General features: G+C 41.4%; 1 protein-coding gene across 1 annotated transcript in view; it reads right to left on the bottom strand.

Annotated features, from left to right (window-relative positions):
• ADGRA3 (adhesion G protein-coupled receptor A3) overlaps positions 1-16,086 on the bottom strand; it is a 134,187-nt gene that overhangs the window by 68,254 nt on the left and 49,847 nt on the right. The window contains 2 exon segments of the mRNA XM_017866795.1: positions 3,787-3,858; positions 10,594-10,665. The gene's annotated coding sequence lies outside the window, so the exon portion shown is untranslated.

The following is a 16,086-nucleotide window of genomic DNA, read 5'->3' as shown; positions in this document are numbered from 1 at the left end:
ATTTTATTACTCAATAACAACCACTTTTTGGATAAAGGAAGTTCTTTATACAAACATATGAGTTGTATATATGTATTTATATACAAATACATACACAACACATGTTTGCATATAAAGGAAATTGTAAAGGGTAGTTCTTATAAATACATATATTTCTGATAGGAAAATATTAAAAGTATAATTCTTGAGGAAAATATACAGGTATTAGATTGCCCACAAAGAACTTGAAAAAATTTTGGTCTGTAGATCTCCTGACAGAGATTTTGGTCTGTAGATCTCCTGACATTTCTCTGCAAATTAACTTCCTAAGTGAAGGACACAGGCTTCACAGAAGTCCATTATTGGCTCCCCGTTTGGTCTGCCAGTTACGTCCACTGTTACAGTGGGACAGAGTGAGAACCTTTGCAAGTAGGACTATACTGCTCTGAGATAGTTCAAGAGAACTTCTCCATCAGCAAAGGCAGAGATCAATATATAGAATTAATCAATTTTACACCCCCACCCCACCCATGTCTACTAAGGTCTCTGATACACTTAAAGAAAGGGTAGTTTTTTTAAAAAAAATGAATTCATAAATTTCCAAAGCCAAGACTCGATCAAAAATGGTAAGAAATCTGGCTGAGAATGCCTAGGCTGTCCATCAAGGTCTCATCATCCCTTAGCCAAGGAAGCTGGCTAAGGGACCCACTCAGTTTGAGGTCCCCAGTTCAAGAGTTACCAGAGGAAACAGCTAGAACAGTGATCCACTCTAGAATTCCTTCTTTTTGTATACCTTCTCTTTCAGGTGAGAAATAGTAAGAGGAAGATCTCTGATTCCTAATCTAAGGAATGTACTGCATGCTCCATTCCTAATCATATTCTCTTTTCCACTCACTGGACTGAGAAAATGCCATTCTCTACATCTGAAATATGAGCTGTTATCAGCCTTCACAACAAGCATATGGCCTGGCTCAAGAGCTCAAAAATCTGGGGACAGCAGCAGCCCATGCAAAACACTTAAAGTTTCCTGATCCACAGCTCTAGACCTGTGCCAACCCAAATTATGATAAGCAATGTCACTGCAATGCAATGCTGAGTGGTAAGAAGTTTCCTTAATTGCCATGTTGTTCTTTACAAAGTATTTAAAAGATGTAGGCCAGGTATACTGCTGTATATGCCACAGACTGCTCCATTTAGGAGATCCACAATAGGAATGATAGACAGTGGAGAATCACACGCATGACGGGGTGGGAGGAAGGTGGATGATGAGAAATTACTTAATGGATATAATGTACATTATTCAGGTGATGGATACCTAAAAGCCCTGACTTGACCACCATGGAATCTATGCCTGTAACAAAAATGCACCTGTACCCCAGAAATCTATATAAAAATAAAAGTAAATCAAATTTAAAGGCCACTATCATCTATTATTACATGAACTATAAGATTATCTCAATCAAATCTCAAAGTGGGAAGCTTGGCAATGTTATTTTTATGTTTTAATGTGTTACTTGGATGATGTTCATTGTGTTCCGTGATGTATAAATTCTCACAACAGGTATAAGATAATTGGTAAAAATGTAAGAGACCACCCAAGTTCTAAACCTACCAAACATTTCAGTTCTTGACGAAGGAGGCAAAGGAAATACTAAGAAAACAGCAACCTGCCCTAACAGAAGCTCTGTCCCACCCAGCTCTTTTGCCTAAAGAACGTGCTGATGTGTCAAATCCCTAGGCCAGAGCTAGAAATCAATCTAAAACTAAAATCAACAAAATAGTAGACTCCAGTTTACTATTTTGTTTTTCATTACTTCGGTCATAGCTGTCCAAAAAACATAACAAAAGTCTCCTTCACAGATGTATGATTTTGTCAATTCTAATGCAGTCCTCAAAAGTAAAAATACAGCCAGGCACTGTGGCTCACACCTGTAATCCCAGCACTTTGGGAGGCCGGGGCGGGTGGATCACGAGGTCAGGAGTCTAAGACCAGCCTGGCCAAGATGGCGAAACCCCATCTCTACTAAAAATACCAAAAAATTAGCCGGGCATGGTGGCGGGCACCTGTAATGCCGGCTACTCACAAGGCTGAAGCAGAGAATGGCATGAACCCGGGAGGTAGAGGTTGCAGTGAGCCGAGACTGTGCCACTGCACTCCAGCCGAGGCGACAAAGCGAGACTCCATCTCAAGAAAAAAAAAAAGTAAAAATACAAAATTCTCAAGAAGGGATTTTAAAAAGCACTGAGATAGAAATGTTTGCAAGGCAGTTACAAAGGAGTTAAGAAGCAATTAATTTAACTAACTTCAAGTCATGAGTAAAGCTGCACACCAAATCAATCTTTTATTGAAAAACAAAAATCAGGCCATATACCTTTCCCTGAAAATGAAAGGACACACTGAAAACAGCTACAAATTTCCTGTGCAGCAGGAACGTTCTGTTCTACTCTAATAACTGATCTGAAGTCTCTTCCCTTACTGTATAGATGAAAGAATCTCATCATTTAAGCTCCTAATTGGTTTTCAAAGGTAACGTGAAATACAAGAAACATTCTAAAAGCTACAAGGAGAAAGAACCGCAAGTAGACAACCCTTACACTGACCTTCCACTCCACATCTAGCATTTCATGCGGAACCCTATTCCCAGACGGCTTGTCTCTAAAACACGATTTCGTGCCATTTTCCAACAGAAATGTCTTTTAGTGGCTTCCTATTGTTTAATCAGTTCTAAGCCCCTATCTGCTTTTCATACATTTCAAAATAAAGCTCTATTATAAATAATCAGCCTAATGTATAATTACTCCCAAACAGAACTTTTATTACTTTTTTAAATTTTTTTGAGACGGTCTTGGCCTGTCACCCAGAGCTGGAGTGCAGTGGCGCAATCTTGGCTCACTGCAACCTCTGCCTCCTGGGTTCAAGCAATTCTCGTGCCTCAGCCTCCCGAGTAGCTGGGACTACAGGTATGCACCACCATGCCCGGCTAATTTTTGTACTTCTAGTAGAGATGGGGTTTTACCATGTTGGCCAGGCTGGTCTCCAACTCCTGACCTCCAGTGAGCTGTCTGCCTCGGCCTCCCAAAGTGCTGGGATTACAGGCGTGAGCCACCATGTCTGGCTTAAAACTTGTTTTTTAAAAAAAGATATAAACATACTTGATGACTTATACAAAGTTCTTCCACATTTATATTCTATATAAATTATAATAAACAGATATATATAACTTAAATGTTAAATAATCATTGTAACTTTGAGCTACTATTAATCCTACTTTGTAGGTGAAAAACAGAAAAGTCAAACAACTCACCCCAAATCACATGGTCAGAGGCACAATTCAAATGGTTATTTTACTCCAAGCCCACCAGCCCTCCCCTTGACAAATGGCCTTGTTCTAATTCCCACCTTCATGTATCATTGGTTTGGCTTCTTTCCTTTCTAACTACCCAGATCTCTGCAAATCTTCTGGGCCATCAGCGTACATCAGCTCAAATTTTCCCAGACTAGCAAAGCTTTTGATCATACCTCTCAGCATGAATGTGCTCTCTGTTGCATGTACTACACTGCGTTATGTGGTGTGTGTGTACATGTGTCTGTGTGCGCACATGTGTCTGTGTGCGGTGTGGTAAGGTACCATTATATTCTGAGCAGATTACACTCCCATGATTAAACTGTGAGCTCTCTGTCCCTTAAGGCTTCTAAAACCCCTACAGTTGCTACTTATAATTAAATAGATCATAAGTTTCATACATATTTAGGTACTGGCTCTAATGCTTCCTTATCTTTTAATGGGAAAGAAAAGATGTACTTACAGCCGAACCAGATTGGTGAGTCCTCGAAATATGTCTGCATTCAGACATCCTATTCGATTGTTTGTCAGATCCCTAAGGAGAAGGGTGGAAAAGTGTCTTCAATTAGTTCTCTTGGTTAATGAAGGTCTCATGCATTCAGTATTCAAGAACAGCACCCAGGTATCGCACAAGACCTTTATTCTAGCATATTTGAGATATTTACTCTACTTAAGTGAGATAAGGATAGCAGTGAGGCCGAAAATGATCCTTGCTTTCACTTACTGCCGGCACGCACAGACTAATGCTGCTCAATTATGGTGCCCTCTATATTTCAAGTACTTACTCTTGCAAAATTACCCAAGATAAAATTGTAGTAGTAAAAATGAGACTCAAACTATCTTGCTGCCCGCAATTCAATTCCTTAGATGACCTACACAGTCAATTATGCTGGGGCAGTTGGAGAACTGAGCCCAAACTCAGCCAGTAAATAACGGATAATGGATAAAAGGGCAAATTATTACAGTGATGGAACTTTTGTTTCCTGAGGAACATCTGAAAATACCATTTTCTGACTTCATTCCTTAAATACTCAGAAGTTTCAACTATAATGAAAAAAAAAAAAACTACCGTGTTAGCTTTCAGTTTACAGATCTATCATTCAGACTCCAAGCCAAATTACTTTAACAATATCTATGATATGGCCCAATTATTTTTGCAATCACTCCTCATTTCTATTTCCTATTAAATGTTACCTTCTAAATATTTTTTACTTCTCCTCAATGAAACTTTTTTCTTTTTACCTATGTAAAAGTTTTAGTTAATATTTTGTTCTATCCCTCTTTATTTATTCTGCTTGACATCAAGGACAATGAACACAATTTTATTTTTACATTTAATCAGAGACCTGCACTGGTTTAAAAGTAAAAACTTTACGTTGGGAGATAACCACTAACAATATCTGTAACTTTCACCTGGGATGGCATGACTTGCATCATTGTTTTCAGTGGACTTAGTAAGCCCTATGCAAGAAAACCCTGAAGCAATGAATCTTAAGTTTTATTAGTTGCTAGACTTGGAATAATTCATCACACTTTGAATTCTAACAAAATAATTAGAATAAGCTCCCTAAGCCAAACTTCCAAAAATATTTTCATCATATTGCCTCCAAAGTCCCTATTATTCTCTCTCATAGAGAGGTACACATTCTTTGAGTTACTCAGTTACTCTTCAATAAGGCGATCTACACCATCCATTTCAAACTAAAAGTATTGGATTCCAAACTGTGTACTTGGTCATGGCAGAAGATGTAGTAGTCTCACCAGAAATTCTAAGAACATAGCATTTGAATCAGGTACCTAACTCATTTGCATTTTTCCTTGACTATTTCAAAAGTTAAAATGAGATGGTTTAATTTTAGCTGTCAACTTGGCTGGATTGAGAGGTCTCACCGGCTGGTGAAGCATTGGTTTGGGTGTGTCTGTGAGGGCGTTTCCAGGGGAGATTGGTGCAGGAGTGAATGGACAGAGAGGAAGGACCTGCCCTCAATGTGGGTGGGCACTATCCAATCAGCTGGAGCCCCGCTGGGACAAACAGGCAAAAGAGAGGGCTTATCTCTCTCTGTTCTCTCTCCCCTTCCGCCTTCTCCTCCTATTGTTGGACATCAGGCTACAGGTTGTCTTTTGGACTCTGGAACTTGCATCAGTGGGCTTCCTGGGGCTTTTAGGACTTCGGCCTTAGACTGGGGACTGCTCAGTTTGTCCAGTTCTGAGGCTTCCAGACTTGGACTGAGCTATGCTACAGGATTCATAGGCCCTTCAGCTTGCAGAAAGCCTATTGCGGGACCTCTCTCCCTCTGTGATCATGTGAGCCAATTCTCCCTAATAAATCTCCTCTCATACATCCTATTGGTCCTCTCTCTCTGGAGAGGCCTAACACAGCACCTTAGGTAATCCTGGTCTTCAATAATTTCATAGTTCTGCCTTCCCTCTCTTATGACAACTTTTGATAAAAGAATCTTAAGCAATACAAGTCTTTATCTGTCCTTGTTGTTCTGTAGCTCCTAAGTATTTAATCATACGGGGCCTTTTCGTGTAAATTCCAGTTGATTTTCCTTTTATTTCGGGGTTTCACTGTTAACAAAAATTAGGCATCTTCTTGTAAATTGTTGCGCAAACAAGCGTATCTGGGCTCTATTTATAATCTTGTCTCAATTCTGAGCTTTAAATGGTGCAATTACCACTGATTCTTCGGGAAACAATTTCATTACAGCCATACCTACTTAAAATGGTATTTAGATATTGATAATGGGTTTTTATTTGGATTGAAAATCAACTTAAATTCGCTGATAAAACACAAGAGAAAGTGATGGATCCAGGGTTCACCTACTTCTGATCGTATATTCTTCAGAAAGCCACTTCAACTTCCTGATTCAAATTATTTATAAACTAAAGGCAAAGGCATGGTATAGTAACAAAAATACTTTATGTATGCTTGTTAAGGGAGATGCACAATTGAAATTAATGACTTAAGAACCCATAAGAAAAAGGGTCTGTATCTATGAGCAACTAGCAAACACTACTGTCAAATATCTATATCCCCGTTGAGTTTACATACAGGACTTCTTCAGCTTGCAAGTTGTGTATCCTAAGTTAATTACAAGTCATCTGTTTGGAATTAAGAATGTATCTTCTAATGGGAAGAATACTATAAATGGCAATTACCTTCCTAAGCAAGAACACAAGAGACTACTTAACATGTAACAGTGAAAGGCTACTAAAGCAATGCCTGGTACAATATCAGTAATTATATTAAATACTCCTGAACAAGAATTTTTAAAATTCATTTTGGATGGCAGTGCTTAAGAGTTTATTTACTGAAAGAGAAATAACTAGATGGAGATTCTAAGATAGTCTGCAGTATCTAAAACATAATGAAGAAACTGCTTTTCATTAACAGCCAACTTTTCTTCAACCTATATCTCAGCATAGAGATACAATCAGCATTAATATTTTTATTACCTAAAAGCTGTGACTACAACAGTGTGGAACACAGAGGGAGTGGGTAAGAAAAGGGCCTGAGAGGATAATTTCACATTCCTCTCATTAAGGGAAAAAACAGAGATTGGAGGGAAAAATATTCTAAAAGTTCTCATACTTTCACATCAGAATCACTGGGAGGGATGGTCGAAATAAAAATCATTCAGCATCAGCCCCAGAGTTTCTGATAGGGTAGATCTGAGCCCCTACACTTTTGCTTTCTACTTGAGGACTCATGTTCCTAGGCATGGGTGCAAAACTGACTCAGGCACAGACAGAAGCACAAAGAAAGTGAGTCACTGCTGTAAATCACGCTCACCTGCTGCTGCCCCTCCACTCCCTAATGATCTGTCTGGAGGCGCAGCCTGTTTACGGTCATGCTCCATATCCCCTGCCTGTGTCTGGATAGCTGAGTCCTAACAACTTCCAAGACTCTTACAGCAGCTAAACTCTAGCTACTGCGTCATCTCCTTGCAACTGTATTTCGATTCCATATCCAGGCTCGTGGTCAGTGTTCGTAATTCCATTAGACTGCAGACCCCTCAAGAGGTTCCTGATTTACCTGTGTGTCTCCAGAGCCTTGCTCACAGTTGGGCTCTCAGGATGAACTTCAGGAATTTTTGTTTAACTGAACTGACACGGATCACCACCTTATCACTTTGATTACGCTGCCATACCTGGTTGAGAGTGCTTTTACTGAACGCTGAACCTGGCTTGGTCCCATGCAATCTGATGCCTAAGCTCCACCCTCCTATAACTCTTACCTTTCTTAAGTTCTTTCTTCTAGAACTCCAATCTCCACTACCACCTACCCCAGACCAGCCAGTTTTTCTAACTTGTTTCATTAAAAGCCTTCACTAGAAAATAATAAAGTGTAGAATGGGTGGAAGAGAAGAAAACTGATTAGTAGCAAGATCTCCTCCAGACGGCCCTGAGCTTCTAATGAGTGCAGACAAAGACTGATAAACACAGGGAACCACCACTCACCCCCAGCAAAAAATACGGTAGGAAAATTCCCTACTGATTCAAATTGTAACTAATTTTCAAAGACAAAGAGAAAATCCTTTAACTCCTACCGTTCTTAATCTTACAGAATTCTGACCCTTAAGACTGTCTAAGAGAGAAAAATAGGAGGAAAGGTACAGATGACAGGTTTTAGATGAAAGATATTTTACTTGCAAAAGCAATAACCAAAAAAATATTTTGCAAAAAGGGCATGACCAATTTTTACAATTGGATTTGACAAAAAAAAAGAACAGGTTTTGCAAATACTGCATGTTCTCACTTTTAAGCGGGAGCTAAATGATGAGAACACATGGACACATAGAGGGAACAACACACACTGAGGCCTTTTGGAGGGAGGAGGGTGGCGGGAGGGAGAGGATCAAGAAAAACAACTAACGGGTACTAGGTTTAATACCTGGGTGATGAAATAATCTGTACAACAAACCCTCATGGCACAAGTTTACCTATGCAACAAACCTGCACTTGTACCCCTGAACTAAAAAGTTAAAAAAGAAAGAAAGAAAGAAAGAAATAGGTTTTAAACGACTAAGTAAGACAAAAGATGTCAAAAGTATTAGGATGGAAAGTCAATGTCAACATTTAAGTCATGGCGTAATTAAACTAAAAGCAGCCATACCCAGTGTTATTATGCAAATACTACAGAAAACCAGCAAGACATAAAAAAATACCCACACACACTGGAGGGGGAAAAAAAAGAAAACTTAAAGAAGTGTATAAGAATCCCAAAAAAACAAGAGATAGAGCCAGCCAAAAGGATGACTATAAGGAAAATAAAATCACGGATCTGGTCTCTCTCCCTGATCTTTTGTCCCTGGTCTCCCTACACTTTTGTGGTTTCTCCTTATTGCCATGAGAATATTCTGAAATACAAATCTGATAATGTCAATTCCATTTTCAAAAAGTTCTGGTAGCCCCCTACTGTCTAAAGAGCAGATTAAACATTTTAACATAGCAGGTCTTCAAAAGCCCAGTCCTTTGACCAGTATGATCTTCCAATATTCTTTTTCCTCTTTCTACTTTCTGCTCTGATCAAAGAACTAAACTATTGTCCCAAGAGATACATTCTTGCACACCTGCGCCCGCCCTGTTTGGAGGCCTTTTTAACACATATTCATTCCCTGGGAGCAAGTTCAAATCTAAACAAGTCCGTGGCTCTCACAGCAGGCTGTTCCCATCGCAGGCGCTCTCTCCTTTCCCTAGCAGGTTATGTTTATGATTTTACCTGTTACAGCACCTGTGTGTGCGGTCAGATGTATTTTCACTAACGACTGAAGGGTAGCAGAACATGCCACCCAAAACATGTCATATTGGCATAAGGATTATTTCTAGCTACAGGCCGACTGAAAAGCAGATAGATACAAGAAAAGCTCTCTGCTCTACCCTAGCTGACGAAAAGGAGGACATAAATTGAGAAAGGTATCCCTCCTCCCCTCTCCACTAGAAAGGACAAAAGCTCCTCCCGGGAGAGGGCTTTGGACCCTTAGGAGCTTAGTCAAGGCACCAAAGGAATCTACATAACAAACATTACTAATTAGACTTTATCTACCATTAGTCTCCCGTATATTTGCCTTCCCACAATTTGCTTTCCCTTAAGAGACTCAAGGTCCTTCTCCTTTGTCTTGTCACTTCTCAAAAAATGTATTGCTCCTTGTTGAAAGGCTACATAAGCCAGAGTTCTATGCCACCTCTTTTGAGAATTACTCTTTTCCTGAGTTTTCTCAATAAACTTCTGTTTTTCTCTTGTTAATCTGTCTTTTGTTAGAGGTCCAAGCTGAGAAACTGGAAGGGTAGAGGGAAAATTATTTTTCTTCTCCTACATTATCTATACCCCCAACCCCAAGAGTCTGCAAGATCTTCTGAAGAAGTCAGGGCATGGTAAGTGGTTAAGTGCTCAGTAAATGCTTTCAGAAAGAATAAAGGATGGAGAGACAGTCCTCATGGCTTTTTTGTAGAGCCGCTTCTAAAATGTGGGCCTGCTCAGACAGCAACTGTGAAAAGGAGCTTCATATAGGAGATAGGGGAGTTGTTTAGCTTCAGAAGCAATAAAAAACTGGTCCTTGGGTTTTAAAATTGTAATATATAGATACACATGAAAATGGCAAGACTTTAAATCATTACTTAAAAGGTACCTTTGTTTACATGGCATTTACAACGGACACAGTTTGAATGGATTCGTAATTTGAAAATCGTCTACAGATTATGTCTGCTGGCAAAGCCGACATGGTAATGATTTTAGTAGCAGAAGAGGAACACAGCCAGCCACCATCAAACAAATCAAACCACTGTGCAAATTAACCACCTTCTCAGCTACTTATATAAAATATTCTTTCTGTTTTTCTTTCTTTTTGTTTTCTTGAGACAGAGTCTCACCCTGTCGTGCAGTGGCACGATCTCAGATCATTGCGGTCTCCCACTCCCAGGTTCCAGTGATTCTCCTGCCTCAGCCTCCCAGGTCGCTGGGACTACAGGCACACACCACCATGACAGCTAATTTTTGTATTTTTAATAGAGACGGGGTTTCACCATGTTGGTCAGGCGGGTCTCGAATTCCTGACCTCAGGTGATCCATCCGCCTCGGCCTCCCAAAGTGCTAGGATTACAGGCGTGAGCCACTGCACCCAGCCTCTTTCTGTTTCTGTATCAGGGACCTGGTCAGGTGAAGCTCAAAGAATTATTAAATGTCCATTTTTCATCATGTTAAAGTAAGTTGACAGCTACTTATACAAGGAACAATTCAAACTCACAAGCAAGCAATTCAAACACTTACAATCTTTTTAGAGATGACAGTCCCCAAAAGGCACCTGGATCTATACTACTAATAAGATTGTTTCGGAGGTCCCTGTTAAAAATAAAATAAAAGTTATTCACATATCAACACTGTAACAAGTATTCAGGCACACCACACTTACCTGCTATACAAAAAAACAAAAGTAAAATAGGAGGAAACTGAAGTCAAAATGATTAAGTCAAGATCAAGCCAGTAGTAAATGGCACAGTCAGAATGCAAATTTGACAAATCTAGCTCCAGAGCCTTTTGGTTTGGTAAATAAAATAAAAATATATGTCATAAAAGAAATATGTGACCTAATATATTATTTAACTTCACAATTATCACTGAACTACAATCATATACATTACTTCTATAATTTCTTCCTTAGTATGCCATACTTTGAATATCAAAGTAAATCTAATTACAATTGTCACAAACATCATTCAATTGAATTTTAAAACCCATCTTCAAAAATATACACTCTAAAATTCATGTCTTTTGGTTGTTCATATATTTCCCTTCCCTGGCCTTCTAAATTTGGGTTTTTATCTTTTTTGTTGTTGCTGTCATTTGAGACGGAGTCTTGCTCTGTCAACCAGGCTGGAGTGCAGTGGCATGATCTTGGCTCACTGCAACCTCCACCTCCCAGGCTCAAGCAATTCTCATGCCTCAGCCTCCTGAGTAGGTGGGGTTACAGGCGCCTGACACCACACCCAGCTAATTTTTGGTATTTTTAGTAGAGACGGGGTTTTGCCATGTTGGCCAGGCTGGTCTCGAACTCCTGATCTCAAGCAATCTGCCTGCCTCGGTCTCTCAAAGTGCTGGGATTACAGGCATGAGCTACCACACTCGGCCTATGGTTAGGTTTTCTATGAGGTGAGGATATAAAATAAGTGTGTGATAAACCACAATACATAGCTCAAAGCACAGATGCACAAGCTTCATACCACGTGGAATTTGATAGCAGTCACCATTTATCCTCATTCTTCTCAATTACGCTGGCACGTCCGTGCAAGAGCACTGCTACTTAGGGATGGGAGGCAGCAGTGAGTGTCTCAGCCACATCCCTCTACCCGTGTGGTTTTGCAGATAGGCTATGGCTACAGCTCTCTTCCTGGTCACTGGGCTCAGCTGGGGACTTACCAGTCGCCTATACAAGTGTTTGGCTAGACCTCTGCGGAGAGCTGACAGTCTAAACACAGTCCTTTTCCCTAGACCACACTTCTGCCAGTGACTGGCCCACTCTTCAGCTTTATGGGACCCCCTCAGCTGGGACTGTCTGTCAGGACTCACCTACAACCTTGTCTGCTGAAGCCAGAGTGGCCTCTGCTCATCTCCCAGGGAAGCTGAAGCCAGATGGCAAACTGAAACTCTTTTCAGTTTTTCTTCTCCTGACATCCTTACATCACAGTGGCAACCTTGCCCCTTCTTTATATAGCCATGTGTACGCTTCCAACACTACTCCTCATTTAAGGATGCACACACCGTTGGTGAAACAAAACAGACATGTAGAGAAATGCTCAGTACAAGCCAAGGTAACCAGTACCTCCAGGGTGCCTTAGTCCCTTATTTACTTGAAATGTACAACACCTTCCTGGAAGCAGACCTTGGAACACTGGCACCCCGTCAGCACAGCACTGAGTGAGGCTCTTTAACGACAATTGCTCCGTCATGGGCGTTCTCACCTGTGCCCAGGCAGTCTAAATTATTTAGAGGAAAATCCTCAGTTTGCCTTCTCCACCCACTCCAAATCAGAAAGCAGCGGGCATCCCTTTTCTACCTACGCGACAGAAAGGACTCCAAGGAAGTCTCGCAGCAATGAACACAGATTCATGTGTTTTCTTCCATCCAATCAGAGGCACATTCAACGTCACTGTGCCAGCAGCTAATGAAAGTGAACTGCTGTACATGGCATGCCTCATAACATGTGCGTTTTCTCTCAGGCTCATTCTATCAATACAGCAAAAGTTACAACATCAAAATTGGCTTCTGGTTGGATTCCCCAGACATTTCACAAAAGCATCCTGAGGAGGTTGGCCCTTCGCTCAGCAGCGAAGCCCAGAGCGTATTTACCGTAAGCCCAGCATTTTCGATGTGTCAGTGACCCTGTGGCTTCCCACACTATGCGTGTTTAATACCTGGTGACAGAGATTGGACTAGAAATTCTCAAGAACGCTGCTCTGGAAATGCAACCTGTGAATTCTGGGATCACTGTGGCCTCCAGCAAATCCTATGGTCTTTCTTGCATCTCATCCCCATTTTAACACATGGGCACTCCTCAGTAGCCAGGGTTGGGATTGCAATTCTACCACCTCCCCACAATCAGAGCCAGGTTTTTCTAAATAAAACCAAACCCCCTGCAGCTTCCCCACCCCCCAGTACTTCACAATATTGAAAAAAACAAAATGATTATTAAACATCAGTATAAAATCTATGCTCTGATTATTATCACTGGATAGGTATTTCATTAATCGGAATTCTGAAAACTTCATATTCTATAAGAAGAAAACAGCTTTGTCGATGCTGGTAACTACCCTAACTTTTCTGGTTTTTGCACCCAACCTCTAAGATATTTTCTAAATAAAGTATCTGAAAAGATCTGAAAAAGTCAGGAAGCATCACAAAATACACTTAAATGGTCAGAAAAGGTCTTGGTAGTCAGGTAAACTTACAAATCCCATCCTTCTCTCTGGACTTCCAACCAGTTTTTAAGTTCTCCTCTTAACTTGGAGTAAAAAGATGGTCCCTGGTGTAGCAATTTCAACAGAAAGAGGAATATTAGGCAGAGGGTAAGTTCCCTACTGTGAACACCATGGTCCCAGCCAGCATCCTTATCTCCAGGTACCTGCTGCAGCAGACACTGACAGCACAGAAGTGCTCACACTTGCAGTCCCTCTATCTCCAACTCATCCCCATGCAGCTTTCTCTTGGGCACCTCCTGAGAGTCAATCCATGAAGGTCAGAGGTAAAGGGCATGAATGGCCATAGGAAGAGCCCTCACCCGAGAGGAAAACAGAATATCCCAGAGGGCTGAGTGTGTGCCTCACTGGCTCCCAGCAGTCCCCAGTACCAGCTGTCTGCCGCAGGAGCTGCTTGGGAAGACACTGCCCTAACGGCTGCCCTTGCTTCTCATGGTCCAGCACCACATATGAGGGCTGTTGGGCAAATCTCCCAACCAAATTACTACACTGAAAGCTCACCTGGGGACCTGCTTCTGGGAAAATGCAGGTTAAGATATCAGCCTGGTAATGTGAACCAGCCAGTACCCAGGCCAAGGAGAGACCTAAGGGCAAATAGCCACTCCACTCTAAGGACAAATAGCCAAAAGGTGTAGACCAGAAGCCATTCAAAAATTCAAAGTTTCTACAGTGAGTGAAGGTGTGAAAGGTTTGCAACTATCAAAGGTTCCAAAATTTAATAGTAATAACACTATAATTATTGCTATCAATTATTTAATGTTTGTTTATTTGTTTATTTATTTATTTGGTGGGGGGAGCAGCCTTCTCCATTGCTTTAAGGTGGAAACACCTCTACTTCTCCATATGGTAGAGGTAGTGCCCCCAAATTTTCAACACCATCCCTTAAGGTATGACACCTGATCAACCTTGTGCAGATTTTTCAAATACTCTGGCCTTAGCAATTATATGACTTTGGTCTAACTACACCCAGGACTTGTGGGAGAGGAAGGGATGAGCATAGACATTCCCACTGGTTTGATAAGAGGTCAAGATCTGAGTCTGGAGCTGCTAATGGCCCTGTTGCTATAATCTGAAGAAGCCAACAGAATGGAAAAGAGAAAAATGGTGAGCCCCTGGACCCAGCCAAGCCTGAAATCCACCTCTAACTCTGGGCTGTTTAGATGCACAAACCACTAAATATAGTGAGTTGGTGTCTATCACTTACCAGACCATTAAGACCTTATAATCACCCTAGGAGGCAGTGTCATTGTTTAAGATGCGGAAACTCATGCGCAGAAAGATTCAGAAATTCAGCCAAGTTCTTGTTCTTAATAAGTTGCCAGGATTTAAGGGTATCTTTCTGATTGACACAGTGGAGATTTGCTAAAAGAACCAAGTAAATGTATAGCTAAAATAATAGGAAAACAGGTAAACCAAACACACTGAAAAGTTGGCCATGATCAAGTTGAGTTGCTGGAGATAACATTCTTTCGACTTCTCCATATGTCTGAAAAACTAAGTTATTTTATGTGGTAACCCCCAGCCTTCCAACTAGGCCTCAAAGTCACTGCCTCTCTGTCCTGGTCATCATCATCAGCCTAGCCCAGGTTGTAAACCACACAAGTTCTCACCTACGTCCGATTCTCCATCTGAAGTGATCTTTTTAAACACAGACCTGATCAAGTCTCTGCTCTGATTGAAACCTGAAAAACATCCACAGTCCCTCAGAAGGAAGTTCAGGTGCGTTAAGGTAGCTTCCAAGACTACCCGTGGTCCCAGTCTTGCCCACCTTTCCTTCACCAACTCTCACTTCCCATCTGCTCAACATCTTCCCTTAACACTCACCCTGTCTCTCTTCATTTATACCAGTCATACTGCAAGATGTTTCTAGAAAGGGTATTTCCTCTCACCTCTAGACCTCTGCACTTGGGATTCCCTGTCCCGAACACATCACAATCTCCTCCAACTCACAACTTCACCTCCATCCCTCTTCACCCACGTATCCTTGAGGCCTTGGGTGAAACTCCATTCCTTCCTCCAGAAAGACACCTGTGAACGCTGGGCACACTGGCTCATGCCTATAATCCCAGCACTTTGGGGGGCCGAGGCAGGTGGATCACCTGAGATCAGGAGTTCGAGACCAGCCTGGCCAACATGGGTGAAACCCCGTCTGTACTAAAAGTACAAAAATTAGCCAGATGTGGTAGCACACACCTGTAGTCCCAGCTACTCAGGAGGCTGAGGCTTGAACTCAGGAGGCAGAGGCTGCAGTGAGCCGAGATCACACCACGGCCCTCCAGCTTGGTGACAGATCAAGACTCTGTCTCAAAANAGAAAAGAAAAAACAAAAATCATTTTGGCTGGGTGCAGCGGCTCACGTCTATAATCCCAGCACTTTGGGAGGGCCAAGGCAGGTGGATCACCTGAGGTCAGGAGTTTGAGACCAGCCTGGCCAAAATGGTGAAATCCCATCTCTACTAAAAATATAAAAATTAGCCAGGTTGATGGTGTGTGCCTATAGTCCCTGCTACTTGGGAGGCTAAGGTGGGAGAATCGCTTAGAACCTGGGAAGCGGAGGTGACAGTGAACCAAGATGGTACCACTGCACTCCAGCCTGCGTAACAGAGTGAAATTTTGTCTCCAAAAAGCAAACAAACAAACAAAAAAATTGCATCTTACAGCAACCACTAGGTTCTAATATGCATATTATTAGATATTTCCCTTGGAAATCACAAAGGAAGGGATCACATTAGAGAAGGACATGGCATTTTCTCAGGAAATCTCAACGCAAACCAATTTTTCCTTGAGTGTT

Source organism: Rhinopithecus bieti, unplaced genomic scaffold (assembly GCF_001698545.2).
Source record: "Rhinopithecus bieti isolate Rb0 unplaced genomic scaffold, ASM169854v2 scaffold_1599, whole genome shotgun sequence".
In the NCBI taxonomy this organism is placed as follows: Eukaryota; Metazoa; Chordata; class Mammalia; order Primates; family Cercopithecidae; genus Rhinopithecus; species Rhinopithecus bieti.
Note: the sequence above shows the minus strand (reverse complement) of the source record. Positions and strands in the feature narration are given on the sequence as shown.